General features: G+C 48.0%; 1 protein-coding gene across 1 annotated transcript in view; it reads left to right on the forward strand.

The window, feature by feature from the left end:
* Positions 1–229: 229 nt before the first annotated feature.
* LOC123750233 (uncharacterized) overlaps positions 230–23,731 on the forward strand; it is a 35,194-nt gene continuing 11,692 nt past the window's right edge. The window contains exon 1 of the mRNA XM_045732349.2: positions 230–1,739. The gene's annotated coding sequence lies outside the window, so the exon portion shown is untranslated. The remainder of the gene's footprint in view (positions 1,740–23,731) is intronic.

The following is a 23,731-nucleotide window of genomic DNA, read 5'->3' on the forward strand; positions in this document are numbered from 1 at the left end:
CATATCCACTCTCTTATCGCATCTGTAGATTAGAGAGGGAGAAAAAATCAATGGTACATAATTTAGCAGTGGCGAGCGGTCAATGGCTAGAGGGGGTTGCTGAGGCATCTATCCCCCCCCCCCTCTATTCCCCCATCCCCATCCCCCCCCCCATTAGGATGTATCTTGCGTCAGGCAGCGAGGGGCGAGGACGCAGGGGTACGATAACTCCTCTCTGGGTGCGTGCGTGAGGTCTCAATTTCCCGCTCACGTCAGTTTCCCTCCAGCTTTTTCAAAGTTTGGTTCTTGCGCTTCCGGAGGCGAGATTGCGTTTGGGGGACAATTGTTCTACGAGGGACTTTTATAATATTTATTATCTATCAAGCTGCATGTTATATGTTTATTTTGAAGTGCTCAACAGATAATAAATTAAGCATTTACTTAGTGCACAAACTTATGTCATTATCAGCTTATATATTTTTTTTTAAACCAAACTTTATTCCGTGGATTTTGTAACTTTGCCAGAGAATATAAAACACTCGCAACTTGCCTGAAATATTGCAAACTATACCCGAGAAGAAACTGTATATGCACATTACAGTTTCCACAAAAGTAACGACCAGTTTAAGAGCATGTGACAACCCAGAACATAAAAGTGTTGAATGATTCAGAAACGGAAACAATTCGAACACTTTACGGACTGTGATGAATATTAATGACTGAGCCAGATATTTTAGAGAATGACCGGGCGATTTTAGACATCATCCGGCTATTTTAGAGACCCACTCGGCTCTTTTTAGAGACTCGTCCGGTTATTTGAGAGACTGAACCGGCTATTTTAATATTACCGTCAAGACGCGACGCGCGCGAATACCAAGGAAAATCTAAGACAAATAAACGCTGATGTTTTAATATTTAAAACACTTTAAGATAATTAAAAAAAGCACGTGACTGAAGCACGAATAACTAGCTGCCCCATCCCTCACTCACACGCCCAAAACAGCCATAAACCACGTAAGAAACAACTTAAACGAACATAAAAGCATTAAATAGCCAGTGGCGATACTTCCAAAACCCATAAAAGTAAATTGAAACAACTTAACTGGACATTAAATGCTTGGAGAAGCCAATAAAGACCCTCGGGGCAAAAATCGATACATCAATACAAGAACTTGGCAAGTTTTGAATCTGGGACCGTGGTCAGCCAGCTGGTGGTGGCGGGGGGGCCGCACTGACAGGAAAATCTAGTTGACGGGGCGTCACGCTGGACAGATAAGGACAGCCAGCGGCCGACGGGTATCTCCACCAACCCAATTTACCCAATTATCAACGGAGGAAGCAACAAGGACGACTTCAACGACCCTGGGGAGAGTAGCGACAGGCAGCCAGAGATACGACCCCACAGCAGGCGGCCAGCAGAAGCCCCGCTGCGGTATCTGAATGGTGGTCGTTATGAGGGGACGACCCCGTGTGGCTCTGCGGTAGTGAAGGACACAGACGAGGGAGATACAGAGGGGTCCACCAGGTCAGTGGGTCAACGAGGGGTCGTGGCAACGCCCAGACGACGAGAGAGGATCGTTACGACGACGAGAAGGGGGGACGCCAGTTGCGACGACGAGAGGGGGAGGTCGTTGCTACGCCCAGGCGGCGAGAGGGAAGCCGCTGCGACGCCTGGCGGGAGGGACGCCGGCCGACACGACATGCAGCGATGCCGGGTGACAAGCAGGCACCAGCGTCGCTGGGAGAGGAGAGGCCAGTGGGTGAGTATGGGTGGCAGCACTGCTCGCAAGGAGGACAAATTGGGTTATGGTGGCCAAGGGGCGCAGAGTGACGGGAGCCCCTCAGTGGTGCAGGGGAAGAGGAAGCCCCTCAGTGCTGCAGGGGAAGGGGAAGCCCCTTAGTGGTGCAGGGGAAGGGGAAGCCCCTTAGTGGTGCAGGGGAAGGGGAAGCCCCTTCAGTGGTGCAGGGGAAGCCCCTTCAGTGGTGCAGGGGAAGCCCCTCAGTGGTGCAGGGGAAGCCCCTCAGTGGTGCAGGGGAAGGGGAAGCTCCTTAGTGGTGCAGGGGAAGGGGAAGCTCCTTAGTGGTGCAGGGGAAGGGGAAGCCCCTTCAGTGGTGCAGGGGAAGCCCCTTCAGTGGTGCAGGGGAAGCCCCTCAGTGGTGCAGGGGAAGCCCCTCAGTGGTGCAGGGGAAGGGGAAGCCCCTCAGTGGTGCAGGGGAAGCCCTTTCAGTGGTGCAGGGGAAGCCCCTCAGTGGAGCAGGGGAAGCCCCTTCAGTGGTGCAGGGGAAGCCCCTCAGTAGTGCAGGGGAAGCCCCTCAGTGGTGCAGGGGTAGGGGAAGCCCCTCAGTTGTGCAGGGGAAGCCCCTCAGTGGTGCAGGGGAAGCCCCTCAGTGGTGCAGGGGAAGCGGAAGCCCCTCAGTGGTGCAGGGGAAGCGGAAGCCCCTCAGTGGTGCAGGGGAAGCGGAAGCCCCTCAGTGGTGCAGGGGAAGCGGAAGCCCCTCAGTGGTGCAGGAGAAGCCCCTCAGTGGTGCAGGGGAAGCCCCTCAGTGGTGCAGGGGAAGCCCCTCAGTGGTGCAGGGGAAGGGGAAGCCCCTCAGTGGTGCAGGGGAAGCCCCTTCAGTGGTGCAAGGGAAGGGGGAAGCCCTTTCAGTGGTGCAGGGGAAGGGGAAGCCCCTCAGTGGTGCAGGGGAAGGGGAAGCCCCTTCAGTGGTGCAGGGGAAGGGGGAAGCCCTTTCAGTGGTGCAGGGGAAGGGGAAGCCCCTCAGTGGGGCAGGGGAAGGGGAAGCCCCTCAGTGGGGCAGGGGAAGGGGAAGCCCCTCAGTGGTGCAGGGGAAGGGGAAGCCCCTTCAGTGGTGCAGGGGAAGGGGGAAGCCCCTTCAGTGGTGCAGGGGAAGGGGGGAAGCCCCTTTAGTGGTGCAGGGGAAGAGGAAGCCCCTCAGTGGGGAAGGGGAAGCCCCTCAGTGGGGCAGGGGAAGGGGAAGCCCCTCAGTGGTGCAGGGGAAGCCCCTCAGTGGTGCAGGGGAAGGGGAAGCCCCTCAGTGGTGCAGGGGAAGGGGAAGCCCCTCAGTGGTGCAGGGGAAGGGGAAGCCCCTCAGTGAGGCAGGGGAAGGGGAAGCACCTCAGTGGTGCAGGGGAAGGGGAAGCACCTCAGTGGTGCAGGGGAAGGGGAAGCCCCTCAGTGGTGCAGGGAAAGGAGAAGCCCCTCAGTGGTGCAGGGGAAGGGGAAGCCCCTCAGTGGTGCAGGGGAAGGGGAAGCCCCTCAGTGGGGCAGAAGAGAGGAGATACAATGACATCATCCAAAACTGATTCGTTTATAGATATAAAAAGGGCCCCAAAAATTTACCCACACGCGTGAGTGCAGACGTGTGCGCGCACGCGCGCACACACACACACACACACACACACACACACACACACACACACACACACACACACACACCAACTACACTAAAAGAAGCTGCAGAAGCCACCTCCATCCACAACTTTATGGCCAGATTCGACAAAGAATTTGAACATCAAAGTTGAAATGCAACAGATGCAAGAAGGCTAGCAGCTTCTTGTTTCAGCGCCTCAGTGTGGCGATCCAGAGAGGAAACGCCTGCTGCGTCCTCGGTTCCTGTCCGGAAGCGAAGGAGCTCCAAGAGATCCATAACCTTTAAACACTCATTGTATTACCTAATGTACATCTTGCAACCTTTAAATATCTAATAAAGCACAAAAAAACATTATATATATATATATACACACACACACATCTCCACACATCTCCACATCTCCACACATCTCCACACACACATCTCCAACACAACTGCACTTCCACTTGTTCCTGCTTACATAACACCAATCATACTGCTCATGTTAACCCACATAAATATACAAATATACATTAGGACACGCATTTAAGTATGCATGTATGTATATAAGAGCGTCCCGAGCGGCGGGTTCCAGCGCCACGCCGCGCCACCAGGAGGCGCGGATAATCTTGTAAAAATCTCGACGATATATTTTTTCCTCTATTTTTTAATAGAGGATGGCGCGAGTGGTGGTGGAGGGGGGGGGGGTCAGGTGACAATATTCCTGGGTAAATAATGTACACATTCCCCGTGGGGGGGCGCACGATCACAGGGGGGGGGGGCACGATCACAGGGGGGGGGGCGCACGATCACAGGGGGCGCACGATCACAGGGGGGCGCACGATCACAGGGGGGCGCACGATCACAGGGGGCACACGATCACAGGGGGGCGCACGATCACAGGGGGGGGGAGACGACTGGTGTGTGTGTTTACTATCTAGCTCTTAAAGCCTGCCTTTCTAACCAGTCTATTTCTCCTCTATTATATCTACTTCATGTGTTTCTCTCTAACACACACACAGATACACATATCCCCAGGAAGCAGTCCGTAACGGCCGTCTAACTCTCAGGTACCTATTTACTGCAAGGTGAACTGATGCATCAGGGTGAAAGAAAGTTCTTCCCCTTTGTTTCCGCCTCCGCAAGGAATCGACCCCTAAGCGCTATACAATAAGCCGCGAAGTGTGTGTGTGTGTGTGTGTGTGTGTGTGTGTGTGAGAGAGAGAGAGAGAGAGAGAGAGAGAGAGAGAGAGAGAGAGAGAGAGAGAGAGACAGACTTAGACATACAGAGACAGAGACGGACAGAGGTAGAGCCATAGAGAGAAAGACAGGCCAAGTGAACTAGAGAAACAATACCAGCTTGGTGAAGAGGTAACATAAAAGCAGGATAGCTGGCCGGGAGAGCATCTCCAAGCAAGCGGAGGTTAATATGAACGGTAGCATATGTTTCCCCTGTGTTAGCGTCGAGGCAGAGGTGGACTGAACTGGAAACACACAAACAGATAACAAGACCTTCGGGTCTGTGTCCCGTGATCATCTGCTTGGAAGAGACAGGGATCAGAAGGTAGCAATAAGGCTCTCTTATGACGTACACAATATTGACCAGATCATACACTAGAAGGTGAAGGGACGACGACGTTTCGGTCCGTCCTGGACCATTCTCAAGTCGATTGTGACTTGAATCGACTTGAGAATGGTCCAGGACGGACCGAAGCGTCGTCGTCCCTTCACCTTTTAGTGTGAGGTCTGGTCAACATTCTTCAGCCACGTTATTGTGACTCGTCGCGCACAAAATATGCTCCCTAGCTTATCAAATAGGCGGAACATCCATGCTGTAGTGAAGACGGCCCCGGAACGCTGCCAAGAAATGAGAAATGTTGTCTAATCTTAGAACAGCTTCCACTGCTGCTGCTGTTCTACCTGCAGCTGCCTCTACTCCAAGCAACTGCTGTTACTGAGGAAATCCGTAGGAGCCGTGATGCTGTTACTCTTACCACCAATACTGTGACGACCCCATAAGCCATTCATAGAGTGAATGTTGAGTCTAATCTTAGAACAGCTTCCACTGCTGCTGCTGTTCTACCTGCAGCTGCCTCTACTCCAAGCAACTGCTGTTACTGAGGAAATCCGTAGGAGCCGTGATGCTGTTACTCTTACCACCAATACTGTGACGACCCCATAAGCCGTCCTCTTGTGCCTGAGGTGTGGAGGTGAGCTTCTGGTGTTACACTTTGGTCGCTCTCGTAGTCTCAATACTTGGACGTTCAGGTCCTGAAGGCCTTCCTTGGTCTTGCCCCAGCAACAGCTGTAGTGTGTGTGGTAATAGACTACAGGGCTTTGTGGCTGTATTTTGTATTTGCTTCTACAACAGCAGGGGTTTCGAGTAATGTACTCTAGTGACCTGTGACTATACAGTATATTGTATTCGCTCCTACAGCAGCAGGGGTGTCGGGTAATGCATTCCTGTACTTTGTGACTGTATATAAGAAGTACAGTAATGAACACTACAGTAGGCCTACTGATAAACACGAATTGTTCTATTTTACTGTATTTAGCTCTAATCATTTCACTCAAGTATCTAAGTTATTTGTGAAACCTACTCAATTATTAGCCTCAATAATGATAGCTGGCAATTTATCCCCCCTCGGCTACAACACTATTGTCACATCAATATTTCCACATATCCTTTTTAAACAGAAATATATTGTAAATTACGACCATTCATACGAATGTTGAACCTGCTGACACAACTTCAAGGCCTTGCTTCTTCCCCCTTCTAAATGCTTTTCACTGGCTTATAAACGTCAGTGATATCTCCCCTCGTCCTCTCTCTCGCTCTCTCAAGAGAGTGTAAGTTTCATTCCATTATATCAGGTTGAAAGAAACGCCTTGTAACCTCAACTAGTCTAGTCTGAGTGTATACAATTTTTCTGCATCTTGATAGTTTGATTAAGTCTCCAAATAGAACACGATTCCATAGGAAAAAAAGTTTTGAGTCTTTGGAGTTTTTCTTCGAGGTATTTTTTTGTAATGAAGGTATTAATTTCATTTAATTTCGTTTTCATGCGATATGCGGGACCTTATTTGTTTAACGTCTTCAAGGTATGACGCCACACACAATTTTACACCTGAAGTTTCTTCAGTAATTATTTTGCTTTGTTTGTTTGTTTGTGACGTTAGCCAATACCTTGAGTAACTAATGACGTATCTAATTATCCCTCTTAAGGTCTTTTGCCTTTTCACACCCCTATTGGTGGCCTGACATTGTTTTCAGTCAAGACAAACACGATAGTAGGCCTTTTATTTTATATTTCTAATAAAATTATTCCACTGAGACATTAAATGTACAATTTCTTCACCCCACACACACACCGGTTGTAATGCATTCCTGTGTTTTGAACATAGAGTGAACATTGTACCTGAGAATGGTCCTAAGAGGACCAAGTCGTGTGCCCAGGTGAAGCGTTTCAGACACTCAATAGTAAGATGCTTACACCTCAAAGAGGAGCACAGCTTAGGCAGTGAGGTAAACCCCCAGACCTTGGAAGGTGGAGGCCGGGGCGGGTGTGTGTGTGTGTGGAGCCTCCCTTCTACAACACTGGACGACTGGTTCATTGTTGTTGTTGTTTAAGATTCGCTACTTGGGACAAAAAGTTCCAAGTAGCAAGATTCGCGTCCTGGAACAAAAAGTTCCAAGTAGCAAGATTCGCTACCTGGGACAAAAAGCTCCAAGTAGCAAGATTCGCTACCTGGAACAAAAAGTTCCAAGTAGCAAGATTCGCGTCCTGGGACAAAAAGCTCCAAGTATCACGGGCTATAGTCCAGACCATAGTCCAGACTAGTCCAGACCATGGACTATGATCCACGGTCCATGCTGGACCAGTAACCACGGACTCACCGTGGTTACTGGTCCAGCATGAAGCATGTACGGGGGAACACATCTACAACCCTCGCTTACCTTCTCTCCAAACGCTGCCTTACAATATTAAATTCTCACGCCATAATCCCCCCTCTCTCTACCCTAACCAAGTTAAGGCAAGATATTTCTGAATGTGATCTTCCATATTCCTGACAGGTTAAACGAGGTCAACTTGCCCCTAGGGCTCTCCAGGGCCCTCATCACAACAATAAAACCTTCACACCTGACATGCTTCACACAAAACCCCTCACACATGATCCTGGCTTACTGAGAGGTGTCGAAAATACTTCCTGGACTATACCAAGCTTCTTACAATGCTAATAATTTAATGCCTAGAATCGCAGTGCACTTCTGCATCTCAAATACCGACTGACTTCTGCTGCTCTCAGCACCAGTCTTAGGTTCAACACGATGCACTACCCACACGTCAAGAAGACCGATGTAATCACATCCTAGACGAAAAAATCTGAAATACGATAGCATAACATACGATAACATAACATAACACAACCCATCTTCAACTAACCTACCCCAACCAACCTAACCTTATACATTAACCCCCCATGTTACTTAATGTACTCTAACTTACCTTACCAACCCTAACCTAACCTACCCTAACCTATCTGAAAAGCGACTAACTCCCAAATATACTTCGACTCATAAACTCAGTCTTTGACTAAATCCCACACTTTTCATAAAGCAGGAACACTTTGATGTAGCTCATTAACACAACTCCTCATCTTCGCCATCCTGAGACCACTTCCTCTCATATGTCTATTTTTCTAAGTATCGTCACACAAAGAGACGATAACTTCCAATCTCCGCCAAATCACGACCATTGATGCGCCACTGTGTCACATCTCCCATCGTCAGCACTCGTGCAGTCATCGGCAGGACAAACCTTCATGCAAACTGCACGTATTGCAAAGAACAAGGAGAAGGACGCAGGTTCGAATCCTCGTCACTGCCCTAGTGGATTTGTTCAAGAAGAAGAAGGTTCCCACTGTCGGAAACAATAAACCTATTAAACTTACAGAGCTGTAACTATCATACTTGCGAGGTCACCCAACCACTTTCTGGCCAGACGTCATTGTGGTTTGACCGACTAACCGAGTGAGGAGCACACTCTGCACCTCACCACACAACACACCACATATAGACTTTGCAGAAGTCCAACAAATTGAGAGGTGTCTCGTTCCCCCTTCTGTAACCCAATGAAACACCAGTGAGAGTTGCAGCCCACTACAGCTGGCTGAGCCCAGCTCCAACTATTGCCCAAGTTACCAACTCTCCGAGTCATTAACACTGCCCGGTTCGAATAACCAATGACAGCAGAGCAAATGTAACCAACCAAATAGCCAATATCCTGCCTATTACACCCTGCATAGTGACGGCAGGAGTCCGTGTCATGCACAATACCACTAATATATATATATACTCTGGCTTTCGTCAACTACTTAATGAGAGAGAGAGATCCTTAGACACCTTAGACAGATAGCCTCCAAATCAACTTTCAAACGTCGTATCGTATCGTAACGTGCCAAACTAGTCTATAGAGACTATCTCTCTCTCTCTCTCTCTAGAGAGAGAGAGAGACACTACACCCAGTACCTCAGCTGATGGTCAGTCGAAGGAAATAGCCTGGGTTTATACGGAGGAAGGGAAAGGTATATATATATGTATACAAAGCTTATGGTCGGAGGCAAACCAAACAGCTATATACGTAAACAAAACATTTTGTTTAAATGCTTTGTTTGGTGATGTAAACAAAACAGGTATACACGAAGAGGATGTAAGCAAAACAGCTATACACGAGGAGGATGTAAACAAAACAGCTATACACGAGGAGGATGTAAACAAAACAGCTATACACGAGGAGGATGTAAACAAAACAGCTATACACGAGGAGGATGTAAACAAAACACTAGACCCCATAACTCACGGCAGGGGAACTGGGGAATAGGGGAGGGGAGGGGGGGATGGAAGAAAGCAATTTCACCCAGCACTTTGGGATTGGCTGGCCGTATGCGTTATTTAGTGCGGCAAGTGGAAAACTCAATATAATTAGTGAGTATAAATCGCCACGAAGGGGGCGAAGCAATGCAAACAGCATTATTCTGGGGAAGGTCGATGTTAGCGAGAATAACGGCTGGTTGCTTCAGGGGGAACACGACTCTTGTTAAGATGAAACTTTGTCTATGAGGTGTTGTGAGAGTGGGGCGCGGCGCGGCGGCCCACTGAGTTGTGGTGGCGTGCCTGTGTCCTCGAAGAGTGCGCTGAATACCTGTTGGTGCGTGTGGAGGGAGCGTGGTACAAGGGGGGGGGGGTCAGCAGGGGTACTGGTGGGGTAGGGGGGGGGGGGTTGGATTTTGTGTACTGTATGTGTCCTTCGTACACATATTGAAATTTCATCATTTTTACACATCTTGGGTATGTATTCCACACATGAAATGTGTCTAGACACGAGGTTTCCACCTTACAGATTGACGACACACACACACACACACACACACACACACACACACACACACACACACGAACACCGAGCGAACCACTGTGTATCCCCACACGAACCACAACGTCCCTTTTAACGAACCAATACTCCTCAAAATAAAACACCCTTCGCTTTTATTTTAACGAACCGCTCGTTGCTTCCCTTTAAGACGTCGTGCTCCAAGAGTCATTAAAAATGGATCTCCACACACTAACTGGTGTTCCGTAGGAATCCACTTCCAGCAGGTGGCTGTGGCCTGTGTCTCCACATCATCATCTCCCTCCACAGGGCTTAACTGGCCCTCTAGAATGTGTAGTACAATTTATTGTTAGTTACATAAGTTAGTACAATTCCTTATTAGGTCCCCTAAACAGCACAAGTATTCTGCTCACAAAATGTTCTAAAGATATGAATTCACTATTTGTACTATGTATACTCACTATTTGTACTGTGTACTCCCAATGTGTACTCACTGATCGCCTACTGGCCTGGCACCCTATGTGGCACTCTACGTCACTGCCTGGTCCTTCACCACAGTGCCACAGGTGCCTCGTTCCAGCCCTGTGTCGGCGTTCAATCCCCGACCGTCCAAGTGGTTGGGCACCATTCCTTTCCCCCCGTCCCAACCCAAATCCTTATCCTGACCCCTTCTAAGTGCTGTATAGTCGTAATGGCATGGCGCTTTCCCTTGAAAATTCCCTCCCTCCCTTCCCCCGGGCAACATAGTGACATAAAGAGCCTGTTGCTAAGACACTTTGGCACACAGGTGTCTCTGGCGTGGCTCGCCCTTCCTGTACATCCTCATACTTATACACATACTCATATTTATACAACCCGGCCGCTCATACAGCACACTCATACACCCTGAATATGAATATACTCATACATTTTATTTTCTTGGTAAGCTTGTTACCGGGGGAGGGGAAGTTGGGGAAGGTGGCGGGGATTGGGTAGGGGTAGTATGGGGAGGGAGAGATATGGGGGTAGGAGGGGGCGGTGAGATGAAGGGGGTTAGGATTGTTGTTGTTATTTAAGATTTGCTACCTAGAACAAAAAGTTCCAGGTAGCACGGGCTATGGCGAGCCCGTAGTTCTAGGGGGTGGGAGGGGGAAAGAGGAGAGGTGGGTGGAGTAGTAGTGTTTGATGTGGGAAGGACCAAGAACCGAGCTCCTACTAGTCAAGTCCTGGCCCCCCGGGCTGCTGTGGCTTGGGGGACTAGAAGAACTCCCAGAACCCCATCCAGGTGCAAGTCGAAGGGGATTATCTTGAGATGATTTCGGGGCTTTTTAGTGGGGTACGGAGATGTGTGGGGGAAGAACGGCCAGAGAAGCGCAGAACAAGAAGAACGGAGGAGTGAACGCCTCACACGCGAAGAAGACAAGAACCGAAGTGAAGAAAGTAGGTGATAACCCCAGCAAGAGGTTCTGGAGCCCGTGTTATGAGCCGTATAACACCAAAGATCACCACCACTAGCAAGTATATTAAGACAGAACACGTATCAAACGTCACCCGGGGCAATAAACACACATTCCATTACTCCGTCTCATAAACCACACCTCCAGTGTAAACGAATATCTTCCTCGCCCAATTAGAATGCGGCAAGGCGTGTTTACCCAGGAGCGATTGGCGCGTCCTACCTAGAAACGGAAGCTTATCTGTCTTCCCAGAACGCACAATGTATTTTTTTGGCGGGTGGGTGGGGGGAGACGTAATCCCCTTAGCGAATCAGAATCGTGCTTGGAGTGTTTACCAGCAGGTGATTGGTCTAGAAGATGGATGACTGTTATAAGGGAACGAGTAAGAATGAGTCCCACGGGACTCACGGGGTGCTAGTGGAGGTCAAGTGAGACTCGTTGAGCTCAAACATATGTCTTGGAACTCATAAACATGTCCTGGAGCTCACAAACATGTCCTGGAGCTCACAAACATGTCCTGGAGCTCACAAACATGTCCAGGTGCTCACAAACATGTCCTGGAGCTCACAAACATGTCCTGGAGCTCACAAACATGTCCTGGAGCTCACAAACATGTCCAGGTGCTCACAAACATGTCCTGGAGCTCACAAACATGTCCTGGAGCTCACAAACATGTCCTGAAGCTCACAAACATGTCCAGGTGCTCACAAACATGTCCTGAAGCTCACAAACATGTCCTGGAGCTCACAAACATGTCCAGGTGCTCACAAACATGTCCTGGAGCTCACAAACATGTCCTGGAGCTCACAAACATGTCCTGGAGCTCACAAACATGTCCTGGAGCTCACAAACATGTCCAGGTGCTCACAAACATGTCCTGGAGCTCACAAACATGTCCTGATGCTCACAAACATGTCCTGAAGCTCACAAACATGTCATGAAGCTCACAAACATGTCCTGATGCTCACAAACATGTCCTGAAGCTCACAAACATGTCCTGATGCTCACAAACATGTCCTGATGCTCACAAACATGTCCTGATACTCACAAACATGCCAGAAGAGTATGCAGGCCGAGGTACAGGAGCAGGGGCCAGCAAGCACTGGTTGCTTCAACAGGAGAAGGAGCCGTCCCGAGGAAGGAGGAGGTGGACGCCCATGATACATGCAAATAACAGCGAAGACAAGAAGCTGAAAGATGGAAGAGGAAAGCCACAAACAGCCATGAGGAAGAGGAAGCCACAAACAGCCATGTGGAAGAGGAAAGTGGAAGTCACAAACATATATGTGTGTGGAGGACGAGGAAGGAAAGAAGCCACAGTCAGTGAAGGAGTTGCAATACTTTATGCAAATGAGTGAAGGAGAGGAGCTTTCATAGCAAGAACTCTCCCAGGGAGGAAAACTTGGTGTCTGGCAAGAGTTCTGAAGGACTCGGCACAAAACCTCGTCGCAAACACCTTAAGAAAACTAACACAAGGCAAAAACAGATATGAACTCTCTGTGTACGAACCTTTCGTGTAATAACATTCTGTGTATGAACCCTGTGTATGAACCCTGTGTATGAACCCTGTGTATGAACCCTGTGTATGAACCCTGTGTATGAACCCTGTGTATGAACCCTGTGTATGAACCCTGTGTATGAACCCTGTGTATGAACCCTATGTATGAACCCTGTGTATGAACCCTGTGTATGAACCCTGTGTATTAGTTCTGCATATGAGCCCTCTCTTTATGAACAATTTGTGTATGAACATCTGTGTTTAAACCAATTGTATATGAAGGGTATTCACCGAGGAGTGGCTCTTGTGGTCCCAGTAACCTTCACAGCGCCCCACAGGTGCTGTGTGGCGGTCACACAGCTCAATTAACAGCACATCACAGTGCTGACAGCACATCACAGCGCCCCACAGTGCTGACAGCACATCACAGCGCCCCACAGTGCTGACAGCACATCACAGCGCCCCACAGTGCTGACAGCACATCACAGCGCCCCACAGTGCTGACAGCACCAGGACTTATCATATTCTCAGTAATTCCCAAAAATGATAAACAACTTACTATCAATGTTTGTTGTGACACAAAAGTTGTGAGTTGGATAAACACTGATGAAGACTAGACTAACTCAGCACGAGTGGGGTACACCAGGTGTGTAAACTGAGCCAGAGTGGGGTACACCAGGTGTGTAAACTCAGCACGAGTGGGGTACACCAGGTGTGTAAACTCAGCACGAGTGGGGTACACCAGGTGTGTAAACTCAGCACGAGTGGGGTACACCAGGTGTGTAAACTCAGCACGAGTGGGGTACACCAGGTGTGTAAACTCAGCACGAGTGGGGTACACCAGGTGTGTAAACTCAGCACGAGTGGGGTACACCAGGTGTGTAAACTCAGCACAAGTGGGGTACACCAGGTGTGTAAACTGAGCCAGAGTGGGTACACCAGGTGTGTAAACTGATCATGGGTGGGTACACCAGGTGTGTAAACTGATCATGGGTGGGTACACCAGGTGTGTAAACTGATCATGGGTGGGTACACCAGGTGTGTAAACTGATCATGGGTGGGTACACCAGGTGTGTAAACTGATCATGGGTGGGTACACCAGGTGTGTAAACTGAGCCAGAGTGGGTACACCAGGTGTGTAAACTGAGCCAGAGTGGGTACACCAGGTGTGTAAACTGAGCCAGAGTGGGTACACCAGGTGTGTAAACTGAGCCAGAGTGGGTACACCAGGTGTGTAAACTGAGCCAGAGTGGGTACACCAGGTGTGTAAACTGAGCCAGAGTGGGTACACCAGGTGTGTGTAAACTGAGCCAGAGTGGGTACACCAGGTGTGTAAACTGAGCCAGAGTGGGTACACCAGGTGTGTAAACTCAACACAAGTGGGTACACCAAGTGTGTAAACTGAGCCAGAGTGGGTACACCAGGTGTGTAAACTCAACACAAGTGGGTACACCAAGTGTGTAAACTGATCATGGGTGGGTACACCAGGTGTGTAAACTCAACACAAGTGGGTACACCAAGTGTGTAAACTGATCATGGGTGGGTACACCAGGTGTGTAAACTGAGCCAGGGCTGGAACACCAGGTGTGTTAACTCAGCACAAGCGGGTACACCAGGTGTGTAAACTCAGCCAGGCCTGGAACACCAGGTGTGTAAACTCAACACAAGCGGGTACACCAGGTGTGTAAACTCAACTAAGGGCGGTACAGTGTGTATATAGCTCACAAACAGAGCGTAAATCACCTCGCCAAAATTACAGGACCTTACCGAGCAAATTACAAAACAAATGACAAAGCAAACATCACAAAATTCAGGTCAAATATTTATAGGACTTATAAAACGTGAGAAGATTACAGGTAAATCACAGAGAAAGTGAGAAGATTACAGGTAAATCACAGAGAAAGTGAGAAGATTACAGATAAATCACAGAGAAAGTGAGAAGATTACAGGTAAATCACAGAGAAAGTACATATAAATCACATAGAAAGTACAAGTAAATCACAGAGAAAGTACACATAAACCACTGAGAAAGTACAGGTAAATCATTGCATGTACATGCAAATCCCAGAGAAAAACCAGGTAAATCACAGAGAAAACACAGGGAGAAAAACTACAGGTAAATCACATCTAAACTTCAGGGAAAACAACACAGAAAGGCCCCCCCCCGGTAAATAACAGAGAAGATCCAGGTAAATCACAGAGAAATCACGCCTGAATGACAGGTAATTCACAGCCAACAAGTTCGACGAGCCGTAATGAAACATTGTCAAGGGAGCAGCTGGTCAATTACCACCAGGGCACACCTGACGCAGGATGTTTCTCAGGTGTAGTGATCTCGCGGGCGCATGTGACTGCGTCACGTGCGCGAGGAAACAGCTGGTGCGTCACATGCACGAGGAAACAGCTGGTGCGTCACGTACACGAGGAAACAGCTGGTGTGTCACGTGCACGAGGAAACAGCTGGTGTGTCACGTGCACGAGGAAACAGCTGGTGCGTCACATGCACGAGGAAACAGCTGGTGTGTCACATGCACGAGGAAACAGCTGGTGCGTCACGTACACGAGGAAACAGCTGGTGTGTCACGTGCACGAGGAAACAGCTGGTGTGTCACATGCACGAGGAAACAGCTGGTGCGTCACGTGCGCGAGGAAACAGCTGGTGCGTCACATGCGCGAGGAAACAGCTGGTGTGTCACGTGCACGAGGAAACAGCTGGTGCGTCACGTGCGCGAGGAAACAGCTGGTGCGTCACATGCGCGAGGAAACAGCTGGTGCGTCACGTACACGAGGAAACAGCTGGTGTGTCACGTGCACGAGGAAACAGCTGGTGCGTCACGTGCACGAGGAAACAGCTGGTGCGTCACATGCGCGAGGAAACAGCTGGTGCGTCACGTGCGCGAGTTAACAGCTGGTGCGTCACGTGCACGAGGAAACAGCTGGTGCGTCACGTGCACGAAGAAACAGCTGGTGTGTCACGTGCACGAGGAAACAGCTGGTGCGTCACATGCGCGAGGAAACAGCTGGTGCGTCACGTGCACGAGGAAACAGCTGGTGCGTCACGTGCACGAGGAAACAGCTGGTGCGTCACATGCGCGAGGAAACAGCTGGTGCGTCACGTGCGCGAGTTAACAGCTGGTGCGTCACGTGCACGAGGAAACAGCTGGTGCGTCACGTGCACGAAGAAACAGCTGGTGTGTCACGTGCACGAGGAAACAGCTGGTGCGTCACATGCGCGAGGAAACAGCTGGTGCGTCACGTGCACGAGGAAACAGCTGGTGCGTCACATGCCCGAGGAAACAGCTGGTGCGTCACATGCGCGAGGAAACAGCTGGTGCGTCACGTGCACGAGGAAACAGCTGGTGCGTCACATGCCCGAGGAAACAGCTGGTGCATGCATGATGTAGGTGGAGATGCTGTCCATCATAGCCAACGGGATCACAGGTTACATCAACATCACAATAATATTTGCTCCGTTTTCTACGTCCAGAATGTTTTTTTTAATAAATAACAATAAATTAAAATATAAAAGGTGAATTCAATCAAAATTTTTGCGCTGCACAGTTAATCTGATCATAAAATAAAAAATCCTTCCAATATTTAATATAAAGAAAGAAATAACAATATAATATATCTGTCCTAGCTACACTTTTAATATCTCTGTCTCTCTTTTCCTCTGTTTCTCTCTCTCTCTCTCTCTCTCTCTCTCTCTCTCTCTCTCTCTCTCTCTCTCTCTCTCTCTCTCTCTCTCTCTCTCTCTCTCTCTCTCTCTCCAAATCTGGTGCAGCTATCGAGATCCATAGCCTCGGAGAAGGAAATAAACAACATTCAGCGAAAATCTTATCATCATTTGTTTTTAAATTCGTCTGAGTGTTTGCTTCTCCCATCATCTTTTTTTCCCTACAAGACCAAAGGTTTTCACAAATCCTGGTGAGGGAGGAGAGAGAGAGAGAGGAGTGACACCTGGTGATGCTCCAAGTGTTCTGTCCACCTTCCTGGCGGCACCACTCACGCCTCAGTACACTCTCTGCCATATTTATGAGTGCCAGATTTACTAGACTTCACCAGGTCACTGTTACAATCACCAGCCCAGCCCACACACCACAAACGAAGAGAGAATACACCAAGCGGTCATAGCAAACCCCAAGTTAATACCCAAAGGGGAAGAATTTCCCTTTATCCACAAGGTAAACAGCTTTTTGTTATGAAACTAAATTAACACCAATTGAAATCACTGTCGGGCACGTCATCGGTACTTGATTAGAGCCCCGCCCTAGGGACGTGAGGGTCATTGGTCAGCGTCACTCTTTTCAACTCTTTTTGATCCATTGGAAATGCAGACGAGGTCCTATACCTCGTCGCCTCCTTGGGAACGAGTGAGGGACGAAGTGAGTTTACCCTCCCTTTGAATATTATTCATATTAATATTAGAAAAGTAAAGATCCCTGTGGGACTCTGGTAATTGTCTATCCAGCTTGATGGCTCTTCCCTCGCTGTGACTCTTTCTCTTATGTTCCTTCTTTATCCACTGGAGCACTTAACATTACACTCCTTTGATTCTCCAGTTTGTGCACAAGTTTCAGATATGGTGTCATATCGAAGACTTTCAGGTTGTCCAAGAACATGCAGTCTGACCCATCTTCGCAGTCCTGTGTAATATTTGTTGCCCCTCTCACTCAATTCTATCAGGTGTGTGAGGCGGGATTTGTGGTTCATGAACCCATGTTGGTGTTTATGAAGACCGTCCTCACTATTTATGACTTAATTTCATCAGCTGTTCTGTTAATTATGTTTTCCTTCCTTTGCTGTGGGTCTTCGTCTCATTCTCAAATGAGACGAAATAAAATGTTCTTTTTACATTTTAATATATCCCTGATGTTGACCAGACCACACACTAGAAGTTGAAGGGACGACGACGTTTCGGTCCGTCCTGGACCATTCTCAAGTCGATTGTGGACGGACCGAAACGTCGTCGTCCCTTCAACTTCTAGTGTGTGGTCTGGTCAACATACTTCAGCCACGTTATTGTGACTCATCGCCTGCATATCCCTGATCTTCTTGTGACAGAGTGGGGGTAGATGTGTTGGGGGGAGCGTAGACGCAGGTGTAATATGAGAGAGAGAGAGAGAGAGAGAGAGAGAGAGAGAGGGCTCCTCAAAAGCTTCTTCGCTTTTGAGATCATTTATCCGCCTTCAGGGCCGGGTAGAGAGTCTTGAAAGAAAGTTCACCTCTAATCTTGATCCGTTCTGGGTGGACTGACCCGAACATCATAAGAGCCTTTAACATGTAGTTATTGGTGGTCTTGCTGTTATGTATGAGGACAATATTCTGAGTTCCCCATCTGATCCAACTTTGTGGACAACCAGAGGACGACAGCTACAACACAAGGCGCTCAGCCATTCTCAAGAACATCATTCCAGTAGTGATCATTCAATAGGTCGTCTCGTATCTGGAATATATCCTCTCAGAAGTGAAAAAGAAGTGTATAACCAACCTGATGAAGGCTCTAGTACACTGTTCCAGCTTCATCCTGTACCTACTATGAATGTAAATCAATATTAAATCACGTTCACTCCCGATGAAAAATAATAATACTGTACATGTAAACATTACCATGATCCAGTTTCCTACTTTCAATGGATGGGAAGCATCAACTCGGATAATAACAGGTAAGTAATATAGAGTAATATAGCAAAAGAAGGTTATATAATAACCACTAAAAAATACAACTCATTCACTCACATCAACACAATTACTACCTTAAGCCTTTTTGCTATTTAAAAAAAAAATGAGAAAGAGAGACATAGACACTCAGGAGAAAAGAGGAAAACGAAAGAAAAGAGAGAAACTGAGAGACATAAATAAGAAAGGTCACAGGAGAAACAATAAAGATCCGAGTGGGCGAAAATATTGCAGTAGGAGGAAGATAAACAGGCGGGGACGTAATGTGTTCTGGCGAGGCTGGTACATTAGTATGGACAACGAGGCTCCGGGAAACTTTGGGGCACAATAGTGCAAGATGGTAATTGTCTCCAGTGGTGAGTGCATGTTGAAGACGGGAAGAATGGCCGAGGAGACGGAGGAGATGAAGAGGAGGAGGAGGAGGAGTAGAGAAGCAAACAAGAGAAGGAGGAGGAACAGGACAATCATGTAATTGAAACGTGTATGATACTTGATGCTGATCAATACAGGTATATGTATGTATTTAGACCATTTACCAGAGAGAGAGACTAACAGGCAGACATACAGAGACAGTCACATTAAATCAGACAGACACAGAGAAAGTCGACATACAGAGGCAGGCAAACAGACACAAAGACACACACACACACACACACACACACACACACACACACACACACACACACACACACACACACACACACACACACACACACACACACACACACAACACAGATAAACACACATAGAAAGGCAAACACAGACATACAAACACACACACAGAAACAAACAGACATTAGTAGGTCACGAGAAGAAACAAACATTAGTAAGCGAAGCAGGGGGGGGGCACAGGGAGGGGGGGGGACAGCGAGTGGAAAATTTATGAGAGCAGTATAATCACAGGACGAGGAATTAAGATTGAGTGTGAATTACGAGTCACACGCGAGTGCGATCGTAAAGGTCAAAGGTAACAACAGTTGGGTGAGAAAGGTCAAAGGTGGTGGGGAAGGGAACTGTAAGATGGTTGGGTGTGTGAGGGCGCGGCGAGGAAAGCTATTCAAGAAGGGGAAAAGTCAGACATCAGAGGGAAAAAGCGAGGCAGCGCGTGACTGCCACTAATATGGCCCGATATGCAGGTCAAAGGTCACATGCCATGGTGGAGGGGGGCATAGTTATAGTCGTCCTGTGTGTACTCACTCAATTGTACTTGCAGAGGTTGAGCTCTGGCTCTTTGGTCCCGCCTCTCAACTGTCAATCAACTGGTGTACAGATTCCTGAGCCTACTGGGCTCTATCATATCTACATTTGAAACTGTGTATGGAGTCAGCCTCCACCACATCACTTCCTAGTGCATTCCATTTACTAACTACTCTGACACTGAAAAAGTTCTTTCTAACGTCTCTGTGGCTCATTTGGGTACTCAGTTTCCACCTGTGTCCCCTTGTTCGCGTCCCACCAGTGTTGAATAGTTCATCCTTGTTTACCCGGTCGATTCCCCTGAGGATTTTGTAGGTTATGATCATGTCCCCCCTTACTCTTCTGTCTTCCAGTGTCGTAAGGTGCATTTCCCGCAGCCTTTCTTGATAACTCATGCCTCTTAGTTCTGGGACTAGTCTAGTAGCATACCTTTGTGTGTGTGTGCGCGTGTGCGCGTGTGTGTGTGTGCGTGTATGTGCATTTGGCTAGAGCTCAGCGATCAAGGATAATAATTAGTGCTGACGGTCAGTGTTTAAGGGCAATTAGCCAGCGGGAACCCTCGCGGGACTAACATACTACCGTCCTCCTATGTGTGCTGACACACACTCGCTAGGTCATCACCCCCAACCCTCCAGCTCTCCCCACATCCTCCCCATCTCACAATCCTCCCCACTACTCCCTCCCCCTCTCCAAACCTCCATAGTCACACACCCATGATAAATACTCACCGCCCTCATACGGAAAATGACTCACCACTGATTACAAAAAGAGATTATCTGCCTGTTCGATACTTTATCTATCAGAGCTGGTTGATGATTGTGGCGCCCGTCAAGACTATTATAGTTGGCGAGTTGCATGAGAAGTGGAGATAGACAGTAACACGTGGTGAGGGGTGAGGGGGAGAAGTAGGGTGAGGGGAGGTAAGGGGAGAGGAGGGGTGATAGGTGAAAGGGAGAGGGAGTGTGAAGGGAGGAGATAGGTGTAAGGTAGAAGGGGTGTGTGGAGGGAAGAGTGATGAGGGGACGGGGGGGGGAGTGTGGGGTGTGTAGGAGCCACCAGGACACACAACACAGGGGGGGGGGGGGGAGTGTCAGACAGTGTGGAGGACACACACGTGTCACACACACACACGTGTCACACACACACACACGTGTCACACACACACGTGTCACACACACACGTGTCACACACACACACGTGTCACACACACACACACACGTGTCACACACACACACACACGTGTCACACACACACACGTGTCACACACACACACACGTGTCACACACACACACGTGTCACACACACACACACACATGTGCGCAGGTTGGCAGTGACAAACTTTGTTATTCAGCGCTCATAAAGGCATGAGCAAAGTTATACGCTATCTCTGTCGTTATAAAGTGGAGCGCTGCCCGCACCTACCGTAATCTCACCTGAACTATTACAAATTAACACAAAAAGTGACACAACAATGCAACTTATAAACACTATTCATAACACTTATTTTTTTCCATTTTTACAGGGTAATAAAGTGCAGAATTTAAAGAAAAACCTTCATGAACATTGTCGTGTAACACAAATGTTTATTAATGTTTAAAAACTACAAGAGAGAGAAAAGTGAAGACAAGATGGCAGCAATTAGTAGTGGGGTAGTGAGTGCAGCTTTAACCGTCGTTCACCGCCGGTACGATGTATTCTTTTAATTTTCTTGGCCACGAGCCGTCCAAGGCTTAATTGTCCAGTGGGAGATGGTTCTTAAATGTGTTCTTAGTTCTTATGATCAAATGTATCCTGAGGGAGCCCTGAGCCAATCCTGGTGTCAGATTCACGAAGCCGTTACGCAAGCACTTACGAACCTGTACATCTTTTCTCAATCTTTGGAGGCTTTGTTTACAATTATTAGACAGTTAATGAGCTCGGAAGCACCAGGAGGCTGTTTATAACAATAACAACAGTTGATTGGGAAGTTTTCATGCTTGTAAACTGTTTAATAAATATAACCAAAGCCGTCAAAGATTGAGGAAAGATGTACACGTTCGTAAGTACTTGCGTAACTGCTTCGTGAATCTGCCCCAGGTGAAATGGATGGAGGAATAAGACTGCCACCAACCTGTCCTCTCGAAATAATGCATCGTATTTTAAGGCAATAGTCCCCCAACGGATAATATTAAGTGGTGCTATGAAAAACAGCCGTACATAAAGACCCCGTTTTCTACGCGTTGGTCAGTTAGGGTTAGGTTCGGGTAGGTTGGGTTCGCTCGTTTTAGTAACCTTTATTATTTTAATTTGTGTGTTGTGGCAAGCCAAGAGGCAGGTGTGGCCACACCTGTGACACCAGCGGTGTGGCCGGTGTCACAGGCGTGTGGGGTCGGGGAAATCTATGCTCTGGAAACTCCCAGTCAAACGCCTGAGACCACTACATCACGACATGGTCAAAGGCACTGCAACTCTGGGACTCAACTGAATCCTCTAGAGGAGCGTCGGAGGTAGAATTCCTAGACTACAAGCCAGAGTGCATAGGGACGTGTGAAACCCTAGTTAGGCTTCAGTATAAGTCAAGTGGAATCCCAGGTTGCATTGCTGTTGACCATGTGGTGGTGTAGTGGTCTCAGACGTCTGGTTGGGAGTTCCCAGAGCATGAGCATGATCCTAAGCTAAGGACCATCCTAAACAGATCTATTACCACATCAGGAGGATTGTTGATGTTGTTTCAGATTTAGCTACTTAGAACAAAGTGTCCATGTAGCACAGGCTATGGTGAGCCCGTAACATTAGGAGGAAGATGTCTTAAGTATTTACAGAAAATGTTCATACTGGAACCTGACCCACCACTCGTACGAACACTGGTAGAATAAACCCAAAAGGAAAGGCACACCGAATATAAATGCCACCAGAAGACTTGGGGGAAACAAGTAGAAGACCTGGAAGTAGAACCGGCACCGCTCCTGTGCCAGGTAAGTCCACTACGGGCTCACCATAGCAAGTGCTACTTGCCCCGCTCCTGTGCCAGGTAAGTTATGGACTCACTATAGCCCGTGCTACTTGGAACTTGTTCCGAGTAGCTGAATCTATAACAACAACAACCTGGAAGTAAAGTAAGACACAAGCCCAGATAATATCATGCCGTGCATGCTAATAGACGTAGCTGAAACATTGTGTAAAATCCTTATTATTGCATGCAAATGCTCACTAGAATAGGGGGAGCAGTCCTCCTGCTGGACAACTGCCAATGTGGTGCCAACATAAAAGAAATGTTGGAGACTATAACTACTGAACTACAGACCAGTATTACAAACATTCTCTGAGAGATACTAGAGACCGAGCCGAAGGGGAGCCCAGAAAAATCACTAACCGTTTGCTTTGTCTCCAAACACAAGCATGCATTCACCAAAGGGAAATTCTGCTGGAGAAATTAGAATTGCATAACAAACCTAAATGATAAATTTAGTTGTTTTTAAACAAATTATTTATACCATGATGAACCTAAACAAAAGAAAGTACTCACCTAATTGTGCTTGCGGAGGTTGAGTTCTGGCTCTTTGGTTCCGCCTCTCAACCGTCAATCAACAGGTGTAATGTGGTGGTGGGTAGACTACATCTTCCTAGACTGCCAGATAGAATTCGACACTGTTACACAAGACTCCGACTCAAACTAGATAAACAGGCTGATGTGCCGGGAAGGTCTCTGTCAGACGAGGGATCACCTCTCAGGAAAGAAGCAAAGGTACAATTTCACAGTGGTGACTCTTTGTACCTTTGTACTGTGACACACAGTGAAGAGTGTGGAGATGTGGGGGTACCACAGGGGTCGGTACAGCCCGTCCTCTTACAGATTACGTCGCTGTTCGCTCGTATGCACTACGGTCAAAAATCGCTGTATTAGAATTAAAAAAAAAAAATAATTAATTTTCCAAATGACATGAACCCAAAGCAGCAAGTTTCGGGTCCTCTGATAGGTTAGGAGAGCAGCAGGTTCTCCTAAGGTTTCAAAACGTCATGAAAACCGTGAATTTGAAGTGTCCTCTCCAAGCCTAACTGAGAACCCAAAACAGAAAACGGGACAGTACGTCAATTTCGTGAGCCGAAGCGACGTAATTAGTATGATAACGGGTTGCGGTACTAGGGACTACCCTATTCGTAATGCATAAAATTACATCATTCATAATAATCCTTTCTAATGATATCAAAGTAATTGGAAG

This window comes from Procambarus clarkii, chromosome 16 (assembly GCF_040958095.1).
Source record: "Procambarus clarkii isolate CNS0578487 chromosome 16, FALCON_Pclarkii_2.0, whole genome shotgun sequence".
Classification (NCBI taxonomy): Eukaryota; Metazoa; Arthropoda; class Malacostraca; order Decapoda; family Cambaridae; genus Procambarus; species Procambarus clarkii.